Source organism: Rousettus aegyptiacus, unplaced genomic scaffold (assembly GCF_014176215.1).
Source record: "Rousettus aegyptiacus isolate mRouAeg1 unplaced genomic scaffold, mRouAeg1.p scaffold_m13_p_3, whole genome shotgun sequence".
Lineage (NCBI taxonomy): Eukaryota > Metazoa > Chordata > Mammalia > Chiroptera > Pteropodidae > Rousettus > Rousettus aegyptiacus.
Genome location: NW_023416306.1, coordinates 135,643,814 through 135,667,426, shown reverse-complemented (window position 1 = coordinate 135,667,426; position 23,613 = coordinate 135,643,814). Strand labels below are relative to the sequence as shown.

General features: G+C 50.5%; 1 protein-coding gene across 2 annotated transcripts in view; it reads right to left on the bottom strand.

Moving 5' to 3' along the window:
* Positions 1-22,089, bottom strand: part of PAQR5 (progestin and adipoQ receptor family member 5) — a 73,255-nt gene extending 51,166 nt beyond the window's left edge. The window contains exon 1 of one of the 2 annotated variants that reach the window (XM_016145756.2): positions 21,933-22,089. The gene's annotated coding sequence lies outside the window, so the exon portion shown is untranslated. Of the gene's footprint in view, positions 1-9,598; positions 9,883-21,932 lie in introns of those variants that run through there. The other variant, XM_016145757.2, reaches the window with a different exon arrangement.
* Positions 22,090-23,613: the final 1,524 nt, after the last annotated feature.

Sequence of the window (23,613 nt, the reverse complement as noted above, 5' to 3'; positions counted from 1 at the left end):
TTGGAGAGGAAGCGAAGGCTGCTACAAATCAACTTAGGAGGCAGAGAGAGGTGAATTTCAAAGCACCTAAGTTTCCTAAGGGAGAGGAGCACAGAGGAACCAAGGGATGAGAAAGGTCCACGGGACTGATGGGGCAAAACTGACAAAGGCGGGGCAGGAGCAGAGGGGTGATATAAAGGATTCGTCTAGGACCTCGGCTTCCCTAGGAGGGAAAGAGTAGGAATTGTGGTGAGAGGCAGGGAAGCCGGGACTAGCTGCTGGTAGGCAGGGCGCTCATGCAGTCTGGCTTGGGTTAGGGCCTTCCCTGTGCTCTCCCACTGGCCCTGGGGCAGGGAGCAGAGATGTAGAGTGGACAGGAATACGCTCTATCATCTACTCACTCACAATACATATTTACTGAATATCTGCTTTGTGTCCAAGGCTACAGTAGGATATGGGGATGGAGAAACAGATAAGATGGTTCCATCGCTGAAGAGCTCACATTCTATGGTAGGAGACTGGCACTAACAATTGACACAAAGCACCCCCGATTGGTAGTTAGGACCAGATGTTTCAAGGGGAACACTAAGGAGGGACATCAAACTAGGGAGTCAGGAAAGACCGCTTAAAGAAGTGACACTTGAGCTGAGTCTCGAAAGATAAACGGGAGCATAGCAGCCATGAAGGAGAGAGGGCATTCTAAGCTGAGGGTGCAGTAGGAGCCAAGGCACGGAGGTAGGAAGAATATACAATTCGGGGCTAGTTTGGCATGGAGGTGGTGGAGGGTGTGGAGAGGCAGGTGGCCCAGGTGGTCCTGGAGAGGAGCCCAGATGAAGGCTCAGTATACATCCCATGTAAACGTGGTGGGAATGAATGCACTAGGGAGCTGGAGAGTCAGAACGGGAGGTCTCAAGGATAGTGACAGGACAGAGGGGGGTGACCCTAGGTTGGATAAGAAGAATGCTGAGGAGTGGGTGCCGGTCAATTTCAAATCCTGGTTCCATCGTTTTCTGTGTGCCTCTGGCGATGACCTACTCTCTTAAACATGAATGCCCTTATTAGTTAAATGAGGATAGCAAAAGTAGCAGAGGCTCTTGTGAGGACGAAAAATGATGGAACCTACCAGATAAGAAGCACTCGATAAACAGTGACTACTATCGCCATTGCGCCACAAACCATCTGAATTCTACATTAATGCTCCCTCATGCTCCTTCTGCCCTTGGTTTATAATTCCGCAAGAAAACAGATTGTTTCCCTTTGGCTCTGACCCACCTCCCTGGCTGGAGCTGTGACAAATGGGCGCTCCATGTGCTGTGGGGAGGGGTTGCCATGGCGACCTTCCAGCTTGGCTTTTGGACTCAGTGAGCAACCCAAACCTTTTCTTTGTTCCAGCTATCCCAGCTATTCTAGATATTTACTGCTAGGCGATTTTTGCACATCTGAAAAAGCCTGCATGATATTCTTTAACACGTTGTAGAGAAAAATTGGAAACAATCCAAATTTCTGGTACTAGAGAGCTGGCTGGGTAAGTTATGGTACATCAATACAAAACTGTACTGTGTGGCTATTAAAAATGTTACAGACCTGTGGAGTAAACGGTGTCATGACATGTTGCTAAATGAAACAAGCAGGCTATGGAAGAGCATAAATCTTGTAACACCATCTATATAAAACTGTGTTACATTTAACATTTATGGACAGAAAAGTGTTTGGAAGGATGTTCCCCAAAGTGTGCACAGTGGTTCTCTCTAGAAGGTAGTGGTTAGCTCTAGGGATTTGCTTTACTTTCTTTTTTCTACTTTTCTATAACACTAGAGTTTTCTATAGTGAACATGTGCAATTATTATTATTATTATTTAGCAAAGCAACAATACTATTAAAAGGAAATAAATGAATGAGTCCTCCAAACCTTGGCTGGCCTTAAAGAAATTAGCTATGTGAGCCAACTCATGGCAAATTTGTACTGCAAATATTTGCAAATTCTTTGCAAATAGCGGCATTTCCTCACACATCTACCCAAGCAACTCGTATCTGAGCCTCACTCCGTGTGCTCCCATCCTGCCTGCTGACCCAGGGGCAACGCTGGCTTTGCAATCCTCCATTCAGGGTAACCAGGGCCCAGGTCCTAAAGCCAAAAAGCTCATGCATTTTGGCTGGGTAAGTTATGGTACATCATTTGGAAAAGCCACCACCTTTCAAGCTTAAAGTCTAAGTGGGCTCCTTCTGTCATGACCATTGTGAAGGTGGAGGTGGGCAGGAGTGCCCTACACTGGGAGCACTGGATATGTATTGAGCACTTTCTGTGTGCCAGGTACCATCCTAGCCCTGGACACAGAGGAAATGGAGGCAGACAGAGGCCTGTCCCCACAAGACTCATGCTCGAGGAGATTTAGGGCTTCAGGAAGGGCTTGAAAATCCAACAGCTCCTTAGATTTCCTGCAAGTCTCTGCTCTTCAGACTCACAGTTCACACTTAACGCTCCTAAAACAAAACCATGGAGTCCCCTCTGGAAGGTCGCAGAAGACCCGATCCTTAGCATATCCTCAAGCTGGCCACAGCCCACCCAGCCCCAGATTCCTCCCACCAGCCTTGCCGTATGCCCCGAGCATCATCACTGGTCTCTGTCCTTGAACACACCAGGGGCTTTCCCACTTCCACGCTTTTGTACTTGCTTTTTATTCAGGTGAGACGCCTCTTCCTCCACTTTCTCTTCTTGACAAAATTCTACCCAATTCTTCAAGTCTAAACTCAAATATCACTTGAAAGGGTCTATATCTTCCTATCTAAAAATGTCCATCCCTGGCTCCTCTCAGGTCAAGCCTGGCAGAGTCTGTCCGGTTTGCTGCTGTGGGCATGGTGTCACTGTTGAATGAATACATGTTTGCTGAACAACTGAATGACTTCTGCTGCCCACTGCACTCTGAATGCTACAGGCAGGGTCTGGCCCATTTCCCTAGAACCTTCCACCCAGTGGTTGCCATACTCTATTCATGAATCCTGCACTTGAGTGCCAAAATGGTGTATTTTGTCTAGTCCAAAATTTTTATTTCATAATTTTTAAGATCTGAAATCTCAAACCAACTATTAAAAAAAGGTCTGAGACAAATGGGGGAGATACTGGATACTGGATATTTTAAAATAATGAGAAATGATCAGTTCTTAAGGTACAATAATACTATGGTTATGTTTTTAAAGAACCTTTTCATTTAGAGGTGTAAAGTGAAGTAATTACAGATAAAATGAGAAAAGGTCTTAGACCTGCTTCAACAGAATCTGGTTGGGAGCAGGAGTGGTGGGTAAGAGTAGAGATAAAAGAAAACTGGCCATGAGTTGATGATTATTAAGGCCAGGGATGGAAGTTCTTTATACCAATCTCTCAAGTTTTGCATGTTTCGAAAAGAAGACAATCACAATGTCAAAAAAGTCACTGAAGTGTAAAATATGTCTTGAGTTCTTCTCAGGCATTGCATGGCAGCACACGACGCAAAAGTCTGTGGCATGAGTAATTATTACTGGAGTTACAGACTTTCTTAACATATGGAAGATCAACATGACAGCTTTGAAACTGATACAAGAAACATTGCGTCAGAATCTCCATCCGAACAAGGTAAAACTGAGGAACTTAAGGACGAACTGGAAATACTACAGAAACAAAAACTATGGCTCCCAGTAAATAAAAGGCTACAGTTCCTAAAAACAAAACAAAACCTAAAAGCCAAAAGGCCTCGTCAGCGGAAAATATTTGAAGATATCTCACAAATGTATCTTCTTATAATTCCCCAGTGAGGGTAGAGTCAGCAAAAGCTTTTCTAGAAAATTTATAGGAAAAAACATACTTGTGACATAATGATACTGCCAACATCATTTGAATTTAAGATTCTGCTTTAAAAGGGATCAAATAATATTTCATCTTCAATTTTTCATGACTAGATTTGTGTTTTTGAAGTGTGTAAATTTTAATGTTTTGAATATTTCATTTTTGTTTATCTGCTACTATAGACCAGAATTACAATGTCTAGTTTTATAAATTTACATTTACTTGGTATTCTAAACTGTTATACATTTTTGTATTTAACAATTTGTGTTAAATATATGGTTTTATTGATTTAAATTTTTAAATACCTTCTTATAAAATAAAAAGATTTACTCTAGTATTATGTGATACACACGGTGAGATGACCTTAGTTATTTTACTCCAGTGTAACTTTCTACACATTGTCAGAGCTGGACAGGTGAGTGCCGGGCATCTAACCCAGGGCTCTCAACTTGGATGCACCTTAGAACCACCTGGGGAGCTTTAAAACATACTGATTCTCCAGACCCACTACAGCTCAGGTAAGTTAGGGAGTGAGGAGGAGCCCAGGGGACTGTAAATTACAGCCAGAGTTGAGACCGCTGGGAGTCTAGGCCAAGGTGAGGACAAAGCCCACCCACAGCTGGTCTAACACTGAGCCCTGCAGAATGAGGACCAGGGTGCCTAAACTACGGATCGCTGGCCTCCAGGGTAGGTACAGGTCCCTCCCCTCACTTTGGAAAAGGGTGAAGTCCCTGCCAGATTGATGGAAGACGAATGCAGGCCCTGACTGTTGGGGTTCCCCATCTCAAACAGGGAAATGTCAGGCTGCTGGGTAGGTACCATCCCATCTTCACCTCTCTCCCAAGCTTCTAATCTGATGAGGAACTGAAAGTCTAAGGTAGAGCTGTCTGCCTGTGAGAGAGCCCAGACCACAGGAACAGGAAAAGGAGAGAGACTCAGCAAAGATGCAGCATCAGGTGCCTTCCTACATCTCAGGGAAGCGGGTGTGGAAACCTGGAGGAGGCCACGCAGCCTCTGAGGGCACAACTGAGACCCTCAGATTGGAGCTGTGGGGAGGCAGGCTTCAGCTCAAACCACAGAGGCCCTATCCGCCAACAAGGAAAGGCCTCTCCATGGGCACTGAGTGCAGTCTGTGTCCAGGCGGAGTCTGGGGTACTGGCCTTGGAGGGGGTGAATTAGGGGTAGAGAAGCTTTTAACAATAAGTCCCAAACCCAGCTGTGCATCCACATCATTCAGGGGGCTTGCTGTAAACACAAAACTGACCAGGTAAGCCCATCTCAAGCTTTCTGAATCAGAATCCCCAGGGGGCAGCCTAGTTATCAAACTCTAATAGTGATTCCCACGCAAGACCCAGTTCTGGAACAGCTGCCCTGAGCTTTGGTAATTGTGCACCTTCTCAGGGCCTAGAATTCATTTGGGAGACGAGGCACTCAGGACCCAAAGTGCACAGAAGTACAGAAGCTAGGGATCTGAACTAGCAGGAAGAGGTGAAAAGCAGGTGTGCGAGGTAGGAGGGGTGGGGGCGCAGCATGAGAGAGTCCAGTGATGGATACCGAAGTGGGTAAAGCTTTAGATTCAGTTCCACATCTCTTCAGTGACCACATGCTCCATGCCAGATCCTTGGTAAGAGGTATAAGAAACCATGGGTGCCCTCAAGGAGAATCCCTTCTTTCTGAGAAGACACAGTAATAAAACTGTCTGATTAACAGAGGGAAGCAGACAGACTTCACTGAGAGGCCACCTGCCTCCTAGATACACTCACTTGTGTGTCTCATGGGTGCCTTAAATGCCACACACCCACAGCTGAATCCTTATCTGATTCCTGAATTGTGCCTTTGCACACACAGCTCCCTCTGCTTTGAGATACCCTGACCCCTCATTCCTTGTCTGCCTCACCCTTCAATGTCCACCAGAGCCCCATATCATCCTACTCTGGTACCCCTCAGCTCCCATCCACCCTAGGTGACCGACCTCCTCTGGCACCCCTGCCGCACCTCAGGCTGCACAGGTGCCCCTCCTGGACTGTAGGCTGGCACCTTACTCACTGCAGGGTCCCAGGGATCAAGCACAGTGTCCGACATGCCGAGGAATGCTCAGAAAAAAATCTGCCTGATGGCCCAGAGGTGTTCAGAGAAGGAACCCAGAGCAGGAATGCTGAAGCAGTCAGGAAAGGCTCCTGGAGGAGGCAATGTTTGAGGTGGCTCCCAAAAGACGAGGAGGGCTTGCTTTAGCAGAGAGAAAGGAGCAGTGACCCTAGGGACAGGAGCTTTAGAGCAAAGGCCCAGAGCAGGAAGCGGGCTGGCAGAGGGTGAGCAGGGAAGCTTGCTGGTGCTGAAGTCAGAAAGATAAGAGATGAAAGGACAGTTCAGTGACAGGGTACAGGGTGCAGGCCGCAACAGGGTATCCCTGGGGCGTGTCCCTCCTCTAGGCCAGCATGCCCAGAAAGACCTCCCTCCTCAGAGGATCTACATTCTTGACAAGCTTTCCTTGGCAATCATTAACGCTGAGCTTCACCCACCAGGACTGGGGGGATTATTAACTAATCAAACTGCCCGGTGAGCTATTTCACATAATTATTACCCAAAGAACACACCCCACAGGTGAGGGGTAAATGGTCAGGGCAGCCATGGAGCCAAGGCAGTGTGAACTAGCAAAAGGAAGAAGGTCACATGGACCACACAGGGGACTAGCATGTGCCCAAACCCTCTGCCTAGGCTAGAGGACAATGTGGGTCAGAGAAGGACACAGGGCCCAGGTGGGAAGGGGTGTGACTTGCAAAAGGCCTCATAGCCAATGAGAAGCTCCGATGGGCTGGAGCCTCCCTACCGCACGATTCTTCCCATTGGTGAAGTGTGAGTCTGGGCCTTGAAGTCAGGGCGACCTGGCTTTGAGTCCTGCAGTCTCTCCAGGACTCACTTTCCTCTGCTGTAAAATGAGGACGACGGTGTTGATTTGAAGTCCCATTTATTGAGCATTTAGTCTATTCCAGGCCCGGTATGGGCATTTCACACTCCACTGAATTTTCACAAGATGCTTCTGGATGTGCACGTTTATAATCCCCAGAGTGACTACCTCCTTGGTCTGTTCAAGCATTACCAAGAGCCTGTGTGTGAGGGCTGGGCGCACAGTAGGTGTTCAACAGGGCACCTGTCCTTATGATGTTGTTAAGACGGAGCACCTTCCTTTTTGGGCCTGCCACAGGCTACTAGGTAGACTGAAAACCGATCCTCCTTGTTCCTCGCTAGGATGGTACTTTTCCTGCTAACCTAACATCACAAGCAACACACTTCACATTTGAATACAGTGGTGAATTAAGATTTCCAGTGGCTGAAATGTGACATGAGGTCATTATTCTAGCATTATTAAGCGCAGGCTTTTAAAAAGGGCTGAGGCAAATGCATTAATCAAAAACCCATAAAGAATGGGAATAATGGGTCCTTCGAAATCAGCCCCCAAGAATGTGCAGCTAGAGCTCAGGAAGGTGGAAATAGTAAGCCCTGCCTTCCCTGAGCCTGGAGGCTAGACCCACTGTGCCCCTGCCTGAGATCCTCCCAGAACCCGGGGGCCCCCCCCCTCCCCAGGCAGCAGTGTGGGGGTGGGGATTCTGGCTGCAGCTGTCCTGGTGATCCCTTCCTGCCCCCAAAGGCCCGACAGCCAATGGTTACTGTGAAAAATGGTTCACTTTGCCCGGGGAGGGGAGAGGATGGGGGGGGGGGGCAGCCAGGCCTCTATATGAAAAGTGAGAAGGAAAAAATCATTTTCACGCCTAAAACGCCTCTCTCAAACACGGCCCCCGGCAGCGTCCCACAGAGCGCTGTGAAACAGAAGCGCCACGTGGACAGAAGCACACCTGGAGACAGGTCTCTGTGTTCCTCGGCCTGGGAATGCCACACTGGGCTTGGCATCTGCGTAAGGAGGTGCAAAAGTGGTCACCTCAGCAACGTGAATCAAGGGTGACCCCCTCCACCGTGAGCTGGAAATCTCCCCGCTACAGTTTCATCTCTTTGGGCCTTCAAGGAAGGGCCTCAGGGATATCCTGGTACTTTGGGGAGAAGGGAGGTGTCATGGTGATTAGCTGAAATTATTAGAGGAAGTTTTTTTCCTCACTTTTCTTACAGAAGCCCAGTTCTTCCTCCCTGAGCAAAGTGAATTCATGTCCATGATAATGAGCTACAGCTGGCATTTCCGGGGGTAAGTCAGAGCAGAAGGGGTGCAGCAGAGGGGCAGAGAACCCAGCTGTGTTAGGACCTACCATAAACAGCTTGTGGGAGAGCACTGGGCAGGGAGTCTAAGGGTTCGAGTCCGACTGGGCCATCCCTGGGAGGCCCAAGTGACTGCACAAGCTGCATGACTTTGCTGTGCCTCAGTTTCCCCATCCCAGTGTGAGAAAATGGGGACAGCAGTATCTGCCCAGCACCCATAGGCACTCAGAGAACAATGCTGGAGGCATGACCTGCACGGCCAGGTGCTTGAAACTCTTTGGCCAACCCAGACTAGGAATCATTTAACCCCCCAGAGGCCTGGTTCAGCCTCTGTCTTCCTCATAGCAATAGGACACTGGAGCCCAAACAAAGCTGTCATTAATGGAACAAGGCTTACTTTATCAGGAGAGATGCTTTCGCTTTGAAAGTCAAATCTAAGGGTTCAGACAATGAGGGATGTTCACAGCACACCCAGGCAGGCTGGGTGGGGGCCCAGCCAAAGGATCTGCCCCTCCCCATCACCCTGCCTGTAAGAGCCTGACCACTGGGTTGCCTTCCTCAGACTCCTTTTCTGTTCTTTTCAGGCCCTTAAGGAAATCTCGACAGTGACAAGCAAAGACTTGATCACTAGGAAGAGACTAAAAGGCAACTAAAAGATAAAACTGATGCTTCCAGAAGAGAAGCCACGTGTGAAACCCGGCCCAGAGACATTGGGTAGCTTGCTCAGGGCCACACAGCGAGCTGGGCCCAGGGTGAGTCCTGAAGCCTCCAGTGTTGAAAAGCAATATTCCATTAGCTGGCCCTCTGTGAGACTTGGAGGAACTATCCCTGGGAGGATGGTGAAGATTAAACTGCAGAAGACTAGGAAGGAGAGAAGAGGGAGGAGCGGGGAGTGGGGAGAGCACTTTCCCTTTCTCCCGCCCCTGATCCTCAGCCTCTGGGTAAGCCGAAGGTCTCGTCCTTCTTCACACGATTTCCTTTTTTATCACTTACCTTTTTTAAAAACGATCAGTCAGGTTCCAGAGAGGACGAGTACCAAAAACATTTAAGAAATAAACCACTGACGTCCCTGTATCTTGGAAATGGTCGCCCTCCCCTCTCGGCACCCTTCTCACAGCTCCTGCGCCCACCTCCGCCTTTCACAAGGACTCCCTGAGAGAAGCATTACTGAGCTCTGATTTGGAGAGATACTTATTTCTTGCCCTGGGGGCAACCGAAGGACCCTTTAGGAGGCAACAGCCCCTCTTTGGAAGTTTTCGAGGCCTCACAGTCCTTCAGAGAAGCGCAAAGTCACTGAGTCCAACCTCTCCCATCCAGGCTGTGGGTCCCCTCCCAGGGCTCCCTTGCCAGCAGAGAGGCTGCAGCAGGCACAGCTCCCGCACTGAGACAGCCCGCAGGGATTCCACCGCCTCTCGTCCCCTCCCATCTTAGCCGCTCAACTGCTGCCCTAGGGTGGCCATCACCCTCCTCCTGCTACAGGGAGGCCTGATGCCCCACCTTCTCCAGGGACACCTGGCCAGTGGAATGCCAGAAACAAGGGGCCTCCTCGCTGGACCTCGTTTCCCCTTTCTTCCCCTTTACCGCCTCTTCCAGACTCACTGTCTGCGTGAGTGCTTCCTCTTTCAAGAAGTCTTCTCTGCCAACCACAGCCAGCTGGCTTCCCTTTATCCTCTGCACTGGCAACCGAGGCTGCAGAGTGTGTTGGAGGATTGCTGTGCGGATCTTTCCTGCCACAAACTGGTAAGACACACAGCGCCGTGGCCCGGTTCAGAGTTCATAAGAACTAGGTAAGCACTTGCTGAATGTATGATCATTTCCCCCCAAATCCCACTCTCAATAAGGTAAATAACTCCCTATGCAACATAAAAAGAAATCACAAGGTAGCATGAGTCATTGCTAATTGTGTTCGGGAGTTTATGAACTTCTGGTGGATTTATTGACCTATGGCAGAGAAGACTGGGATCTGGGCTAACATTATTAAAATGGGCAAATTCTCTCCCCACCTCCCCCTCCCCCAAAAAAAGATTCTGTGTGAGTCGAGGCAGTGCCCCCAGCTCCAAAACAACAATGCCTCTGCCAACCATTCCACCGTTATCACTCTCTTCTCCATGTCTTGAAGACTTGTTGGTCTTCAAGAATTATTTTCTCAATTCAAAGGCCACTGTAAGGTCAGAGCAATTCCACAGGTACGGGCATCTAACCCCGGGGCAGGGAGGCCCTGGGAGAGGGGAGGGCTTTGTGGGGAGGGAGAAGGTGCCAAGATGGCGGAGGCTCACTTGAGCCTGGAGGGGAACTGCCTCTGCTGCCTAACAGGTAGAAGGGAAGGGCAGGAGGAGGGAGCCGGTGCCAGGGGCAGGTGGCAGAGCAAAGGCAGGTAGCTGAGTTCATCCAGGGCTGGGGCTGTGTTAATGTGATATCAAAACGGAAGGGGACCAAGGGGGTTTACTGTCTTGTCAAGAGCCCTGTTGGACCTCATCCAGGGCTGGGCCTCATGTCATTATTTAGGTCCTTCATCAAAAGCAGCTTCACTGCCCTACCCTGAACCTCCAGAGGGAGTTGACACAAAGCACATTATCACTGGGCGTTAAAAAACTGTTTTCAAAAAGCATCCGTAGGACCCAGCCTGCATCTTTGGCACTATTGCCTCCTTCTTCCCCATACATGGTCAGATTCACCTTTTATTGTACATTTTCTCCAGCCTCTCAGTTCTGATCACACACCTCTCCCCCAACCCCGACATACCCTCCCCTGTGCCTCCCACTGTGTGCTCTGTAGTTTCACCATGAGGCCTCACCTCATCTCCAGCCCACCTCCTCCAGGAAGCCTGCCCTGAGAGCCTGCTTATTCAACCACTCACACTGTGATAGTTCTGGAGCCTTGCTGGAACCTGTGATTTTCTGACTCTCATAGGCTGTCACTGTCCAAGGGTCCCTGATGTCTCAATTGTACCCATAGGATTTTAATGCATGGAGGTAACTGAACGACCCCCGGGGAGGCTAATGCCATTGAAAGAATTTATTACTTAAATTTCCCAAGAGAAGGGGATACATCACACCACACAGGACCACAAGGGGAACACTAAGTTTTGGCTAAGAGGCAGAAACAGGAACAAGGGGAAGGTCTAGGCCAGAGCCTTTATTGGGGTCTCTATGGGAAAGTGGGGCAGGGCAGGGTAAGCAGTTTAGGATTGGCTCATCTGAATAACTCCAGTGGGCTCTGGGCCACAGGGGCTGTCCTAGTTGTCTGGTACCTGCTCTGGGTTGGTTTAGGGCAGGGGAAATATTGGTTTGGAGTGTGAGAGTGAGATAAGGAGGTGGTTCAGAATAAAGAGTCTGGATAGAAGGGGAGATGTAAACAACTTTGGCCGTTGGTCTGGCCCTATGGTTAATAGGTGCCAAACAAATGTAAAGAATCAAAGCAGATATGGAACTCCCATCCACTCGCTTCCTGACACTTAGCTCAGCGTCCAGGGTTCGTGAATTCAATCACTCTCTTGTCAATACAGCAATCCTCCTGTCCCTTGAACTCTCTGATAGTTCCTTAACACAACCCTATCCCAGGATGAACTCATCTGGGTTCACTGCCTCAACTCGTGGCCACTAAACCCCGGCACCAGCGCCCTCCGCCCTTGCCTCTGCCTGCTACAATAACAGAGGTGCTTCCCAGCCTTCCCAATCCGGAATGCACCCCAATGCTTCCCCAGCGACCTCTGTGCCAGGGACCATCCCTCTCTAATGAATCTCTCCCATCGGCATTCACAATTCTTAAAAAATAATAGCAACAGCAAAAAAAAACTGGGGGGGGGGGGAGAACCTGTAATTTATATTCTAGACAAAAGACTAGTTTCCCAAATAAAGATCGTCCCCATCCCCCTGTTCAATAAAAAAAAAAAAAAAAAAAGGCCAACAACCAGATAGATATTGGAGAAAACATATGCATAGACGATTCATAGAAAAGGAAATGAAAATGGCTCTTCTGTCTATGAAAATATGTTCACCCTGATTCACGGCAAGAAAAATGCAAATTAAAACTATATTGAGAAACTATTTTCGTCTCCCAGATTGGCAAATATCAGTAAATTTGGTAACACTGTATGTCAGAAGATGTGGAAAAATGAGCATTCTCATACTTGCTTGTAGGAGTACACATTCTCATCAATTCTGTGGAGAATAATTGGCTGATATCTTTCAAAATACAAACTCACACACCTTCTGACCCATCGATTCCACTTCTGGGACCTTACTTACCCCATGTGAACGCACCTACACTGCAAAATAACAAAAGCACAAGGTGATTCGGTGGGACATGGTGATGTTCAAACAGGAGATTAGTTAAATAAATTATATGACATCCACGTAGTGGGGGAACACACAGCTGTAACTAAGAATGAAGAAGCTATACACTGATCTGGAAGCTTCTCGAGATAGCTAGCTGGGAAAAGAAAAACTCGGGGGCAGAAGAGCGCGTGCAGTGTGCTACCATTTGTGGGGAAAGGCTCTACCTGTGTGTTTACCGACTCATTCATGCAGTATCTCTGTAAGAATCTGTAAGAAATGAGTGTCGTTCCTGAGAGCAGGAAATTGGGAGGCCAGGGGACATGGGGGTGAAGACTTTCACAATGAAATCTTCAGTTTTTGCATTCTAAACCATATTCATTTATTTCCTAAGAAAAAAAAATAAAGATGTGTGCGTGGGGGGGGCCAAACACAAAATTAAATAAACAAATAAAACCAGACCCTCCCTCACCCACTTCCCTTTCTGGCATCCACGCTCTCTCTCCTCATCTCGACAGACACATTTTTGGAAAAGCTGTCTGCCAGCTGTCTCCTTTCCCGCCTGTCCTATTCCTCGGCTATCTCAGTCTGACCTCCCCCATGGCATTTACTGGTCTCTAAGTCCAGCAGCCACTTCTCAATCCTCATCTTACAGCTCTGGCTCCATAGACTTCACGGCAGGCCAGGCTCTCCTCCTTGAACACTCTTCCATGGCATCACACAATGGGGGTTCCTCTGTTCCCTCTCTGGGAACTCCTCCAGTCTCTGCAGGCTCCTGGTCCTCACTCTCTGAATGCTGGCACTCTTCCAGCTCACCTCTAGGCCTCCTCTTCGCTCTTCTCTTCTTGGTCCACACACGCTCCCTGGCTCATCCACCCCAGGGCCTCACTCACCTTCTATCTGCATGTAACTCCCAAGTCCATATCTCCAGCCAGGCATCGCTTCTGAGATCTCCCAGGGGTCTCTAACCCAACACGCTCAACATGGATCTCGCCAGCTTGCAGGCAGTTTCGGCCTCCCCCAGGAGGCTTCCTTGCCTGTGTTCCCTGAGTATCGCTTTCTCCTCCCCCTTGGCTCCCCTTCTGGGCGCCTCTTCATTGGCTGTACCAGCCTCTTCACTGGTCTCCTTCATGTTCTTTCCTACCTCAGGGCCTTTGCACACACCTGCACCCTGAATACTCTCCTCCACTCTCCATACTGGCTTCATCTTGATAAATTCTCATCCGTCTTCTAGAACTCAGATTAACATCATTTCCTCAAGCCTTTCCTGACCCCTGGACCGATGGATCTCAATTGAGGGTGACCATGACCCCAGTGGATATTTGGCAACGTCTAGAGATATTTTGGTTGTCACACTGGGGTGGTGGCGGGGTGTGTGGCAACTAACATCTAGTGGGTAGAAGCCAGGGATGCTGCCAAACATCCTACAATTCGTGGGACAGCCCCACAGCAAAGAATTATCTGGTTCGAAATGTCCATAGTGCAGAATTAAGAAACCCTGCCTTAGACTAAATCATGTCCCTATGACACACTTTCATAACATGCTCTATTCCTCTTGCATACCACTTATCATGATCGCGATTAAATATTTAACTGTGCAAAGGTACTGGCCAGGTTCCATTTTCTAAGCTTTATGGGGCGAATCAATGAATTCGTGTCACTGGCTTATGTTTTGCTCTCCATCTCCACCCCCAGTGCCCAGCCTCAAGCACAGAACCTTGAGCTTGGCAGTGAAAATGTCCGAACTGATACAAAATGCGCAGGGCAGGGATCGACCTATCCTGAGCAGAGATTACCCTGTGTCTTGGCCTGAAACCCCGCAGGGTCCTCTGTAGCATCCAACAGCAGTCCTTTCCCTTTCCCTTGACCAGCTTCTCCCCCTGTGCCAGAATATCTAACTGCACAGCTTCAGACACCCCTTCAAGCCGTTGTCTCCACTCAGGTGGTTCCAGGGGCTCCTCCAAGCCAAGTGGGTCCAAGCTTATCACCTCATCATCTTGTCGAACCAGCTGCTCCTCCTGTAGGCTTCCCCACCATTCCCCCAGCTGCTGAACCTGAAACCTGGGCACCCTGTGCAGCCCAGCCCCCCTTCAGACCTGCTCCCTCCACCCACCCCAATGATGTGGCTTCAGTGTTCCTCCGTTTCTCCTTCTTGGCTTCTTGGCTCTTGCCTTAAGCCTCTTTCCCTCCCAGTCCACTTGTGACCTCAGTCCCAGCTACATCCTTCTAAGGCGAAAATTGGCCTATATCGCTTCCTGATTAAAAACCCCTTCAATGCTTCTCACTGCCTACAGTGTGGAGGCCAAATCCCGAGCCTAGTTTAAAACCCTTCATACTCAGTGACTCCAGCCCCAAGCACAAACACCACTGTGCCGCTAGCTTCGCGCCACATTTTAGGCTCTGCTCTCCCCATTTCTCCTCCCTTTCTCTCCCCTTCCCTCTCTCCTTTCTCTTCCCTTCCCCTTTCTCTACTTAGATGCCTGGAGATCTCATGGTTATCCTCGAAATCTAGTTCAGACACTCCTTCCTCAACATTACGGAGGTCTCTCAGAAAATTAAACATAGATTAAACATATACTTCTGGGTATATGTCCCCCAAATTGAAAGGGACTCAAACAGCTATTTGTGCACCAACGTGCATTGCGACACTACTCATAACAGCCAAAAGGTGGGAGGAACCCAAGTGTCCATCGACAGATGACTGGATAAACAAAATGTCTATCCATACAATGGAATAGTATTCATCCTTAAAAAGGAGGGGCATTCCGATGCACACTGCAACACAGAGGAACCTTAAAGCATGATGTTAAGGGGAAAAAGCCACACGAAAGGTCACAGGTTGCATGAGTCTACTTACATGAGGTACCTAGAGCAGTCAAATTCACGGAGACAGAAAGAGGAATGGTGGTTACCAGGGGCTGCGCGGAGGCGGGAACCTGAGTTAGTGTTTACCAGGTACAGGGTTTCAGCTTTGCAATGTGAAAAGAGCTCCACCGTTAGGTGGTGGCGATGGTTCCACCGCAGTGTCATGTACTGAATAATGACACTGAAGTGTATGTTTTAAAAAGATAAAAATAGTAAATTTTACGTTTGTGTATTTTACCACACACACAAAAAAAGGTGAAAATAAAACCCAAACTCCCCTCTTCTTGTTGAAACCCTCTGTATGCTACCACCATCTCCCCAAACCCCGTCCACACACCCTCGATTCCCCACAACGCGCCCTGGGTGGGGCTGACTGGACCCTCCTCTGTGTAGCTTGCACACATGCAAAGCTCACTGCAATTATGGACTGACATCTTGTCCTCCCAGCTTGAAGGTCTCTGCACGCAGGGACCATGTCTAACTCACTACTCCTGCTCCAGCATCTGGCCTGCAGTCTAGGGCAGTCTATAGTCCATCAGTAAGGACTATAAGAAAAAATAACCCAAACCAACCATCTTGGGTTAATTCTACCCCAAATCTCATAGCCCATTGTCCCCAGAATAGTGATTTACTTCCAAGATTCATCCACAAACCCCTTTCCCCGCCCCCAGAAGATAAATCTTGGCCCTTCCATTAAGCAACAAGGTCAAAAAAGGCTTCCATGGACAAAGATAATAAACAGCTAACTTGAGAGGCATAAACAAAATAAAACCAGGGCTGGGTTGGGGTAAGTGTGCATGCATGGCCCTTGCTTCTACACCGCCATGCCCTGTCCTCTCCCTCCCCTGTGCAGGGGGTAGTGGGCTGATTCACTTCCTGTGTCCCTTCCCAGGGCAGTGAGAGAGGGGACCACAGAGAAGCCGAGTGCTTAGAGCACATAGTGATGATTAGTCACTGGCTGGGAGGCAGCTGACCTTAGCACGTGGGTGGACCACAGGCTTTCCTCCCCTACCCCCCCCCCTTTCTTATGTAACCCAGGATCTGCGAGGCAAAGAGAACTTGCCCTTGGCTCACAGTAAGAGGCCCAGCAGGCCCAGAGCCTTCCCTTTTCTAATAGTTTACATCCCACCCTATAAGCCCTTGGAGCACCCATGGACTCCAGGTTCACACACAGTCCACATTTATAAAACGGGGGCTGGAAAGAGAAAACTATCTCCTGGGTCCTGAGAGTAATCCCTTGGAGGGTCTTCAGAAGTCATCTAACCCCAAGATCATCAATCAGAGACAGTTTTGCCTCCAGGGAATATTTGGCAATGTCTGGAGAGTAGTCAATTTTGGTCATAAAGAAAGAAGTGAGAGGTAGTGCTACCGACGTCCAGTGGGTGGAGGCCAGGGATGCTGCTGAACACCTACAGTGCACGCAACGGCCCCACAGCAAAGTATCCATCCGATATGTCAATTGTCCCTGATCTAAGTCAAACTGTCTCTTTCACAGATGAGGAAATCGGGGCTCAGGAAGAGATAGGGCCAACGTCAACTGTGAGTTAGTGTCAGAATTAGAATCCAGGGCTCCCCACCAGCCACGCCGGCCTTCAGCTCCTAAGAGTACAGTGACCAACTCAAAGACCAGTGGCAAGGTGGCAGAGTGACTGAAGTTGGGACCACGGGACCCAGAAGCCCATGATGCCTGGGCTCTGTGCCTCTGGCAGGCTCCACCAAGGTCACTCTGGCCATGGGGTTCCCAAACAACCAAAGAGGAAGAATGTCTTAAGGGGCTATGGTGTGTCCAGGCAAAATGCCTGTTTGAGGACTAAGCAAAAATTTCCACTTAAGTCCCTACAGAGCTTGCTGGGGCTAGTCCTGGCCTGGTTTCAAGGCTGGAAGTGAGTACAACTCTGTAAGATAAACCTTGGCTTAGAGACCGGGGCATGGGTGGGAATTACACCTTGGGTCACTGTCTGTTTTCCTGGATGCCAAAAATGACGGTCTCTTACACCTGTTGGCTCCTCACTGACATCTTGCATAATTTCAAAATAACATCTAGAGTCACCCTTGTCTCTTTCCTGCAGGAGTCAACACCGTGTCTCCAACCATGGGCCAGACACTAACCAGGGCACAGGTCTAGGCCTCAGAGCTGACAGTGCAACCCCATTATTTACAAAGGACTGACTCACTTCGTGCCATAACAGGTGTACTTTTCCATCTACTGTTGCTGAAAGCCATGAAACGTGTAGTGATAGTGGTGATAAAGAGAAGGTCAGGGGATGGAAATGCCTAAGCTAAGTCTCGGCTGTAGGCCTCAGTCTCTTCAGGGCAAGGGAGCCCACAGGGAGTGGTTGGGGGGTAGGGTTTAGGGGGAAACCCACAGTGGCTTCAGATATAGGCAGAGTCAGCATGATGAATTCATGTCTTCAGGCAAAGCATTATCATTGTTCCCTTCACCTGCCCTGCCCCATTCCACTCCAGTTTTTCCAACAAGCTGGAAAACGGCCCGCACATCATTCCAGGCCTAACTTCTGGAGTCCTTCCCCCAACATGGAGCCTCAGGTGCATTCCAGCTCTTAACTGGGGAAACCAGGATAACCACAGAAAAAGATTTGGGGATCAACAGCAGGGTTTGGGGGAAAAGCCAAAGCTCCCCATGGGTCTAGTGTGAAGGCTTGCACAGGAGCTGCTTCCTCCCTAAGGGGGCTGCTGACCATCCTGACCTCTCTGTGTTGCCTATTTGGTTGATAGAGGCAGCATGGCATGGAGGCTAAGGCTAGGGTCTGGAGCCAGACCACTCAGGCCAATTCCTGTGCCCTTGCTCCCTGCAAGTGTCATCGTGGGCAAAGTTATGAGGCTCAGTTTCCCCATCTGTAAAGTGGAGATGATACAGTTTCAAACTCATAGGTTATTGTACAGATTAACTAATATATGTAAAGTGCTTAGAACAGGGCCTGGAACCCAGTTAATCGTTATTAAATGTTTATTACTGTTATTAAAAATGCAGTCCTCTCCCCTCTAAGGAATGAAGAAAAGAGGCAGGGTCTAGATTCCCTGGGAGTGTGAAGAGGAGAGATGCTTCCAGGGACCCCAACTTCCATCCGTGCTCCTGCAACAGCTTCCTTGAGAAGTCTCCTTGCCACCAGTCTCTTCCCCTCCAATCAACTCCGCATGGCCCCAGAGTTTTGCCTTAGAACATAGATCATATTCTGTTGCTGAACCAATCGTGGCTGGAAGAATGAGGTGGGAAAGGAAGGCTGAAGTTGCTTGGTGTGAGGGGAGGTGTCTCTCATATTTTTTATCCCATAGAAAGTTCCAGCTTCCACCCAAGACATAGTTCTTGGACTTTCACCCCCACATCCCACGCTCGAACTTCTCTATCCTGCTTGTCCCTACACACAGTGTCTCAGAATTTCAAGTTCCTGGGCCCCTAAGAGAATCACCTATATCAGATTCCTGAGTGATGCCTCAGAGCCCCAAGTCTTCCCCTGGCCTTGCAGAAGAGAGAGCGAGTGGCCCAAACGGTGATGCAAGCTTCAGAGCAAACTGTAGTTATTTCCTCCTCATCCTTCCTGGCCCATGCCTATGATTGCACACTCTCAGACTGGTTTGTTATCCTTGGCCCACGCAACCTGAAGCTCCACCCCTCTCCCCAGGACTGCAGGGATCCGGCTTTGGTCCTTGGGTTCTTCAGCATCCTGGGGAACTTTAAAAGGCTGCCTAGAGAGGGCGCAATTTTCACCACTAATAGAGGAACCACCCACCTTTGGAGGGCTGCATTGGGAGGTTTCTATTCACCATGGGGTTCTGACAGGAACACTTCTCCCTGGCTCTCTCAAAGTGTCTGTGAGGGTGGACATCTGATCAGCCTAGGAGCTGCCCCTCTGGGTGACTGGAGGCAGCTGGCCTGAAGCACCTTCGGCAACCTGGTGCAGGGGACAGAGACCCAGCTTTGAATTAGCTTGAGTCCAATCAAGGCTCCAGTTCTGCCTCCAACAGATCACTCCTCATCTCTGGGCCTCTATACAATGAGGAAAAGCGGGCTGGATGCACCATTTATTTAACACTTATTAATCGAGCACCCACTACACACCAGGCACTGCTCTGATACCTGGAGAAAGAGCAGTGAACAAAACAGAGAAAGCCCTGCCCTCGTGGAGCTGATAGTCCAACAGGGACGACAGATGGTAAACAAGAAAAAAAAAAGTAAAATATACAGGATGTTAGATGGTGATAAGTACTATGGAAAATAAAGAGAAGGGGCATAGGGATATGATCTCTAAGGCTGATTCCAGCTGAGAAATTATGGGTTAAAGGGCCTAGTAACCGGCAGTAGAAAGCTGGGCAGGGCCCTCGGTACGCAGGGGCAGTAGGGTCTGGGGGAGGCGTATTGATGTAGGAGCTTAAATCTCAGCTATGCTCTCAGTGGCCTCCTCTAGGAAACAGAACTGACCAACTCTGGGTGTCCTGACCTCTCCTTGAGCCAAAGCAGACACCAGGGTCTGCTAGGAGTCTAGGGGTATGGGTTCCTGGCAGAGCCTTAGTCTTCGGGGCATTGCCAAGGAAGGTTTTCTAGGGCCCTCGCTAAGCCTCCCTACTTGACCCTGGCCTTGGATGAACAAGACGCTGACCACTTCCACCTCCAGAGGCTCTCACACTGCTTCTGTCTCTCCTCCCGGACCCTCCCCCATATGGCAGCGTGCACCCCCTCACTGCATGGGGAAGGAGAAGAGGGATTAAACATTCTCCTTTTTTCCCACCGATTTTAGGAGTTTCTCTCAAATACAGTAGAGACTATATTTGATTAATAAATACTTCCTGTGTACCTACTGTGAGCTCAGGATGAGGTCAGCTCTCTGAAGGATTCCAAGAAGCATGGTCGCTTCCCAGAGGGATTTACAGCTCACCTGGGCCAGGTCAGGCTGACAAACACGCACGGGAGGAAATAGCTACAGTTTGCTCCGAAGCTCGCAGCACTCTTTGGGCCGCTCTCTCTCTCTTAAAACCTTGCAGATTCTGTTGTATCCATTTTACAGATGAAGAAATTGAGGCCCAGAAAAGCAGATTCTCTTTCCCCAGTACACGGCTGCCCCCACGGGGTGGTAAGGAGAGAGTAGGAGGCAATGAAGATTAATGTTTCCAAATAAGATTTCCTGGAGGAGTAGGTGAGCAAAGGGCCTCTGCCTCCAAGCCAGGGCAGGCCCAGCTGGGCATGTAACCTGCCTCTCTCTGTCTCTCCTCGGACTGACAAGAAAGGGACTAAAGGTAAAGTGAAAGCCTATCTGTCTGGAAAAGTACATGGGATTGTGGATGGGCTCACCGGTTTAAAAAAATGCCAAATTGCTCCAAGTGGATAAGGATGTCAAGGAACCTTGGTGGTAGTTAGTGGTGGGCACCTTTTTGGTCCAACTTTTCAGAGTGCCCTTTCTTCTGCTAACCAAGGGCAGAGAGCCTTCAGCTACAAAAGAATCTCTGTTGTTTCAGGTTAATTCATTCAGTTCTTGTTCCAGGCACTCTAGCCTCAGCTCTGAACAAAACAGGGCCCTGCCCTCCCGCATTTCTTTGCTTAGCAAGGAGCAAGCTCTCTCCTGGAAGAGCCTCCTGACCAGATTTTATTTCTTCTTGGAGATGCCTTCTTGGCCTACCCCTTTCAAGGGAGGAACCTCAAGGGAGAGAGAGAAGAAACAAACCCCTGCTGAGTCAGGGGCAAGCAAAAATGGAGAAGCAACCATCTGGCTCTTGAAGACTGTGGTTTGAGGTCCAGGTCCACCACTTTTCAGGAGCAAATGACTTAACCTCTTATAGCCTCCTTTTCTTTTTCTTTTTTTCTTTTTTTCCCCCCCTCATGTGCCAATGGAGTAAGACCGGTTTAATATGGGGGTAAAATGAAGTCAGAGATGTGTCCATGTTAGCTCCTCTCAGATCCACTGACCTCCCCCAGCCTATTCCCTCTGGTTCTGCATGGGAAAGGGCACCTTTCATCCCCATCCCCACCCTGAGCTGAGCCCCCCTGGCAGCCTAGGCTGGAGAAAGCCGATCCTGCTCAAATCAGCAAGGGTTACTGAGCTGTAGATCTGTGTCCTCGCCATGCTGTGGACCATCCTCTCTCCACTAAGGCTTGGAAATGCTGGGAGAGCCAAGGATGCCCAGCCCTGGCTGAAGAGAAACCAAGGATGCCCAGCCCAGACAGGACAGAAGCCAGGACTCCCCGTGCCTGGGCACCCACTTCATCCAACAACGCCCAGGCAGACCCGCCCCCCCGCCCCACGCCCCTGGGGCCAAGGGCCGCCGCCTTACTAGCACCCAGTCTCGCTCAGCCCTGTGTCCTAGCGTGTTATCTGGCCCGAGGAGGCGGGAAGCACAAATGTAAACATCCTTAAGAAATCGCCAACTCTGCAGTCACCATCCAAGGACTTTTTTTTAAGGGACTGGAGGCGGCGGAGGGGCGGGGGGCGGGAGGGCCGAGACGCAAAGGCTCGGAAGAGTAGGAGATGGGGAAAGCGAGAAGGCAGGACTCGACCGATTTCAGCGGAAGCCCGGAGCGCCCGCAGCAGCCGCCCCACCACGGCTTCGGCTCCCGATGGCAGGAGGCGCGCGGAGGGCGTGCGGGGAACCGGGCTGCATTTCACCGCCGCCCGGCGCACCGCCGTCCGGGCGCGAACTTCTCCGGACCCGCCCTCGGAGCGGCCGGCGGGCCCCAGGGAGCCGGCGGGCGGCCCCCGAGCAGGGCGCGCGTGGACGGGGAGGCGGGGAGGGCGCGCGCGCTGGGGCCAGCGGCGGCACGGGCGGGGAGTCCCGCCCTCGGTTACCTGGATTCCGAGGGCCACAGTGTCCAGCTGAGAGGGCGCCGGGACGCGACACTGGCAGGCCAGACACCTGGGCGCTCCTGGGGCGCAGCAGTCCCCAGACACGCGGGCGCTGCACCTGGCCAGGCCGGTCGGCGCGCCTACCCCGCGAGTCCTGCTGGCGATCCCCTCCCGCGCGGGGCGGGGCGGGCGGGGCAGCGAGGCCGGAGGAGGAGCCGCGGGAAGAGGGCCCCCTCCCCGCCCTGGGCCTGCACCTAACCATCGACCAGCCCCCGAGGCTGGAATCAGTGACCGCCAAAGGGTCGCCTCGCCACTTGCCAGGCTTTGGTGCGACCAAAGCCACGAGCCCAGGTGGAGGCAGGGGGTGCGCACAGACCCCTTTACCCCCATGTCCCTCCACTCCCTCCACGCCCACTCCCTCTCCCAGGGGCCGAGGGCTGGGAGCCCCGGGCATCCTTGAGGGCCAGGCCTCTGACCGTGCTCTAAAGAAGAATGCATGGGGAGCACAGGGAAGAAAAAAACAGCTGGGTACCCGCAGCCCCACCCGCATGTCCTTTTTCCCGGTGAGAGAGGCTCCTCCTGGCTGTTTGGCTTTGTCGTCAGTTCTACTTGGCACTCTCCGGAACGGCCAAGAAGTCAGGGTGGCATGGGGTGGGAGTAGAGGGATTTGCTTTGCCACCCCTCGCCCTTTCCACCAGGTTTCCATTTCCCACGTCTGGACCTCTGCCACTCAGTAGACACCGTGATAAGGGTTGAAGGGACACAGAGGGCAAAGAAACATTTGGTCCCTGGGACCCAGACTTTGTGACTACTCCCAGGTGTTAAAGGAACCGGTTGTAGCCACTTCCTGCCCCCACCCTTCACCCTCCCAGAGGAACTCCGGACATTTACCCTTGAACAAAACTCCCGGATCTAAGTGGGGTTCCCCCCCCCCCCCCCGTTGCAGCCTCAGGGTCTCTGAGTTTCTTCTGCTTTCTGTCTCGCCTTGTTTGCTAAGTGCACAGACAGTGGAAGGACCACTGAACCTGGAGTCCAGGGACCTTCATTTAGCTCTGTGACCTTGGACAAGTCTCTGTCCCTTTCTGGACCTCAGTATCCCCATTTGCAGTGAGTGGTTTCTAGTTGGTTATCTCTAAGGCCCATCTTACGGATCCTAAATTGTACTATTGGGCATCTGGCTTTATAATAAGGTTTTCTGTGGCTGCACATCTTGTAAAGTCTAGATTGGCTTGTCCTTTCAGACACATTCTTGAAGGGAAAGTGGCTGAGGGCATGTAAATAGGTGGGCAGTCAGTCATCCTGTGCAAAGCAGAGCTTGACAAGAATGGCTGGCCTAGGGGAGCGAACTCTGGTCCCAGCTCATGCTGAATTCAGAGTGGCCTCACTCTGATAATCCTCACTTTCCCCTTCCCAGGATGCTGGGAGGCTAAATGAGATATTAGATACGATGCCCTTTGATAGGGAAGGCAAGGGGTTGTGTGCTTTCCGATGTCATTTTTTGAGGCCCATGACGATGATGGACTTGAGAGGCAGAATAGGGCTTGAGATGTTCAAAGCCTAGCGTTTGCCTCATTTCCACCACCGCCCAGAAGCTGCAGCGTGCACAGTGTAGACACGCACCCTTCCCCACCCCCCAACCCCCCCGCCCACCACCACCAGCAACATGAAGAGATGCTCAGTGCCC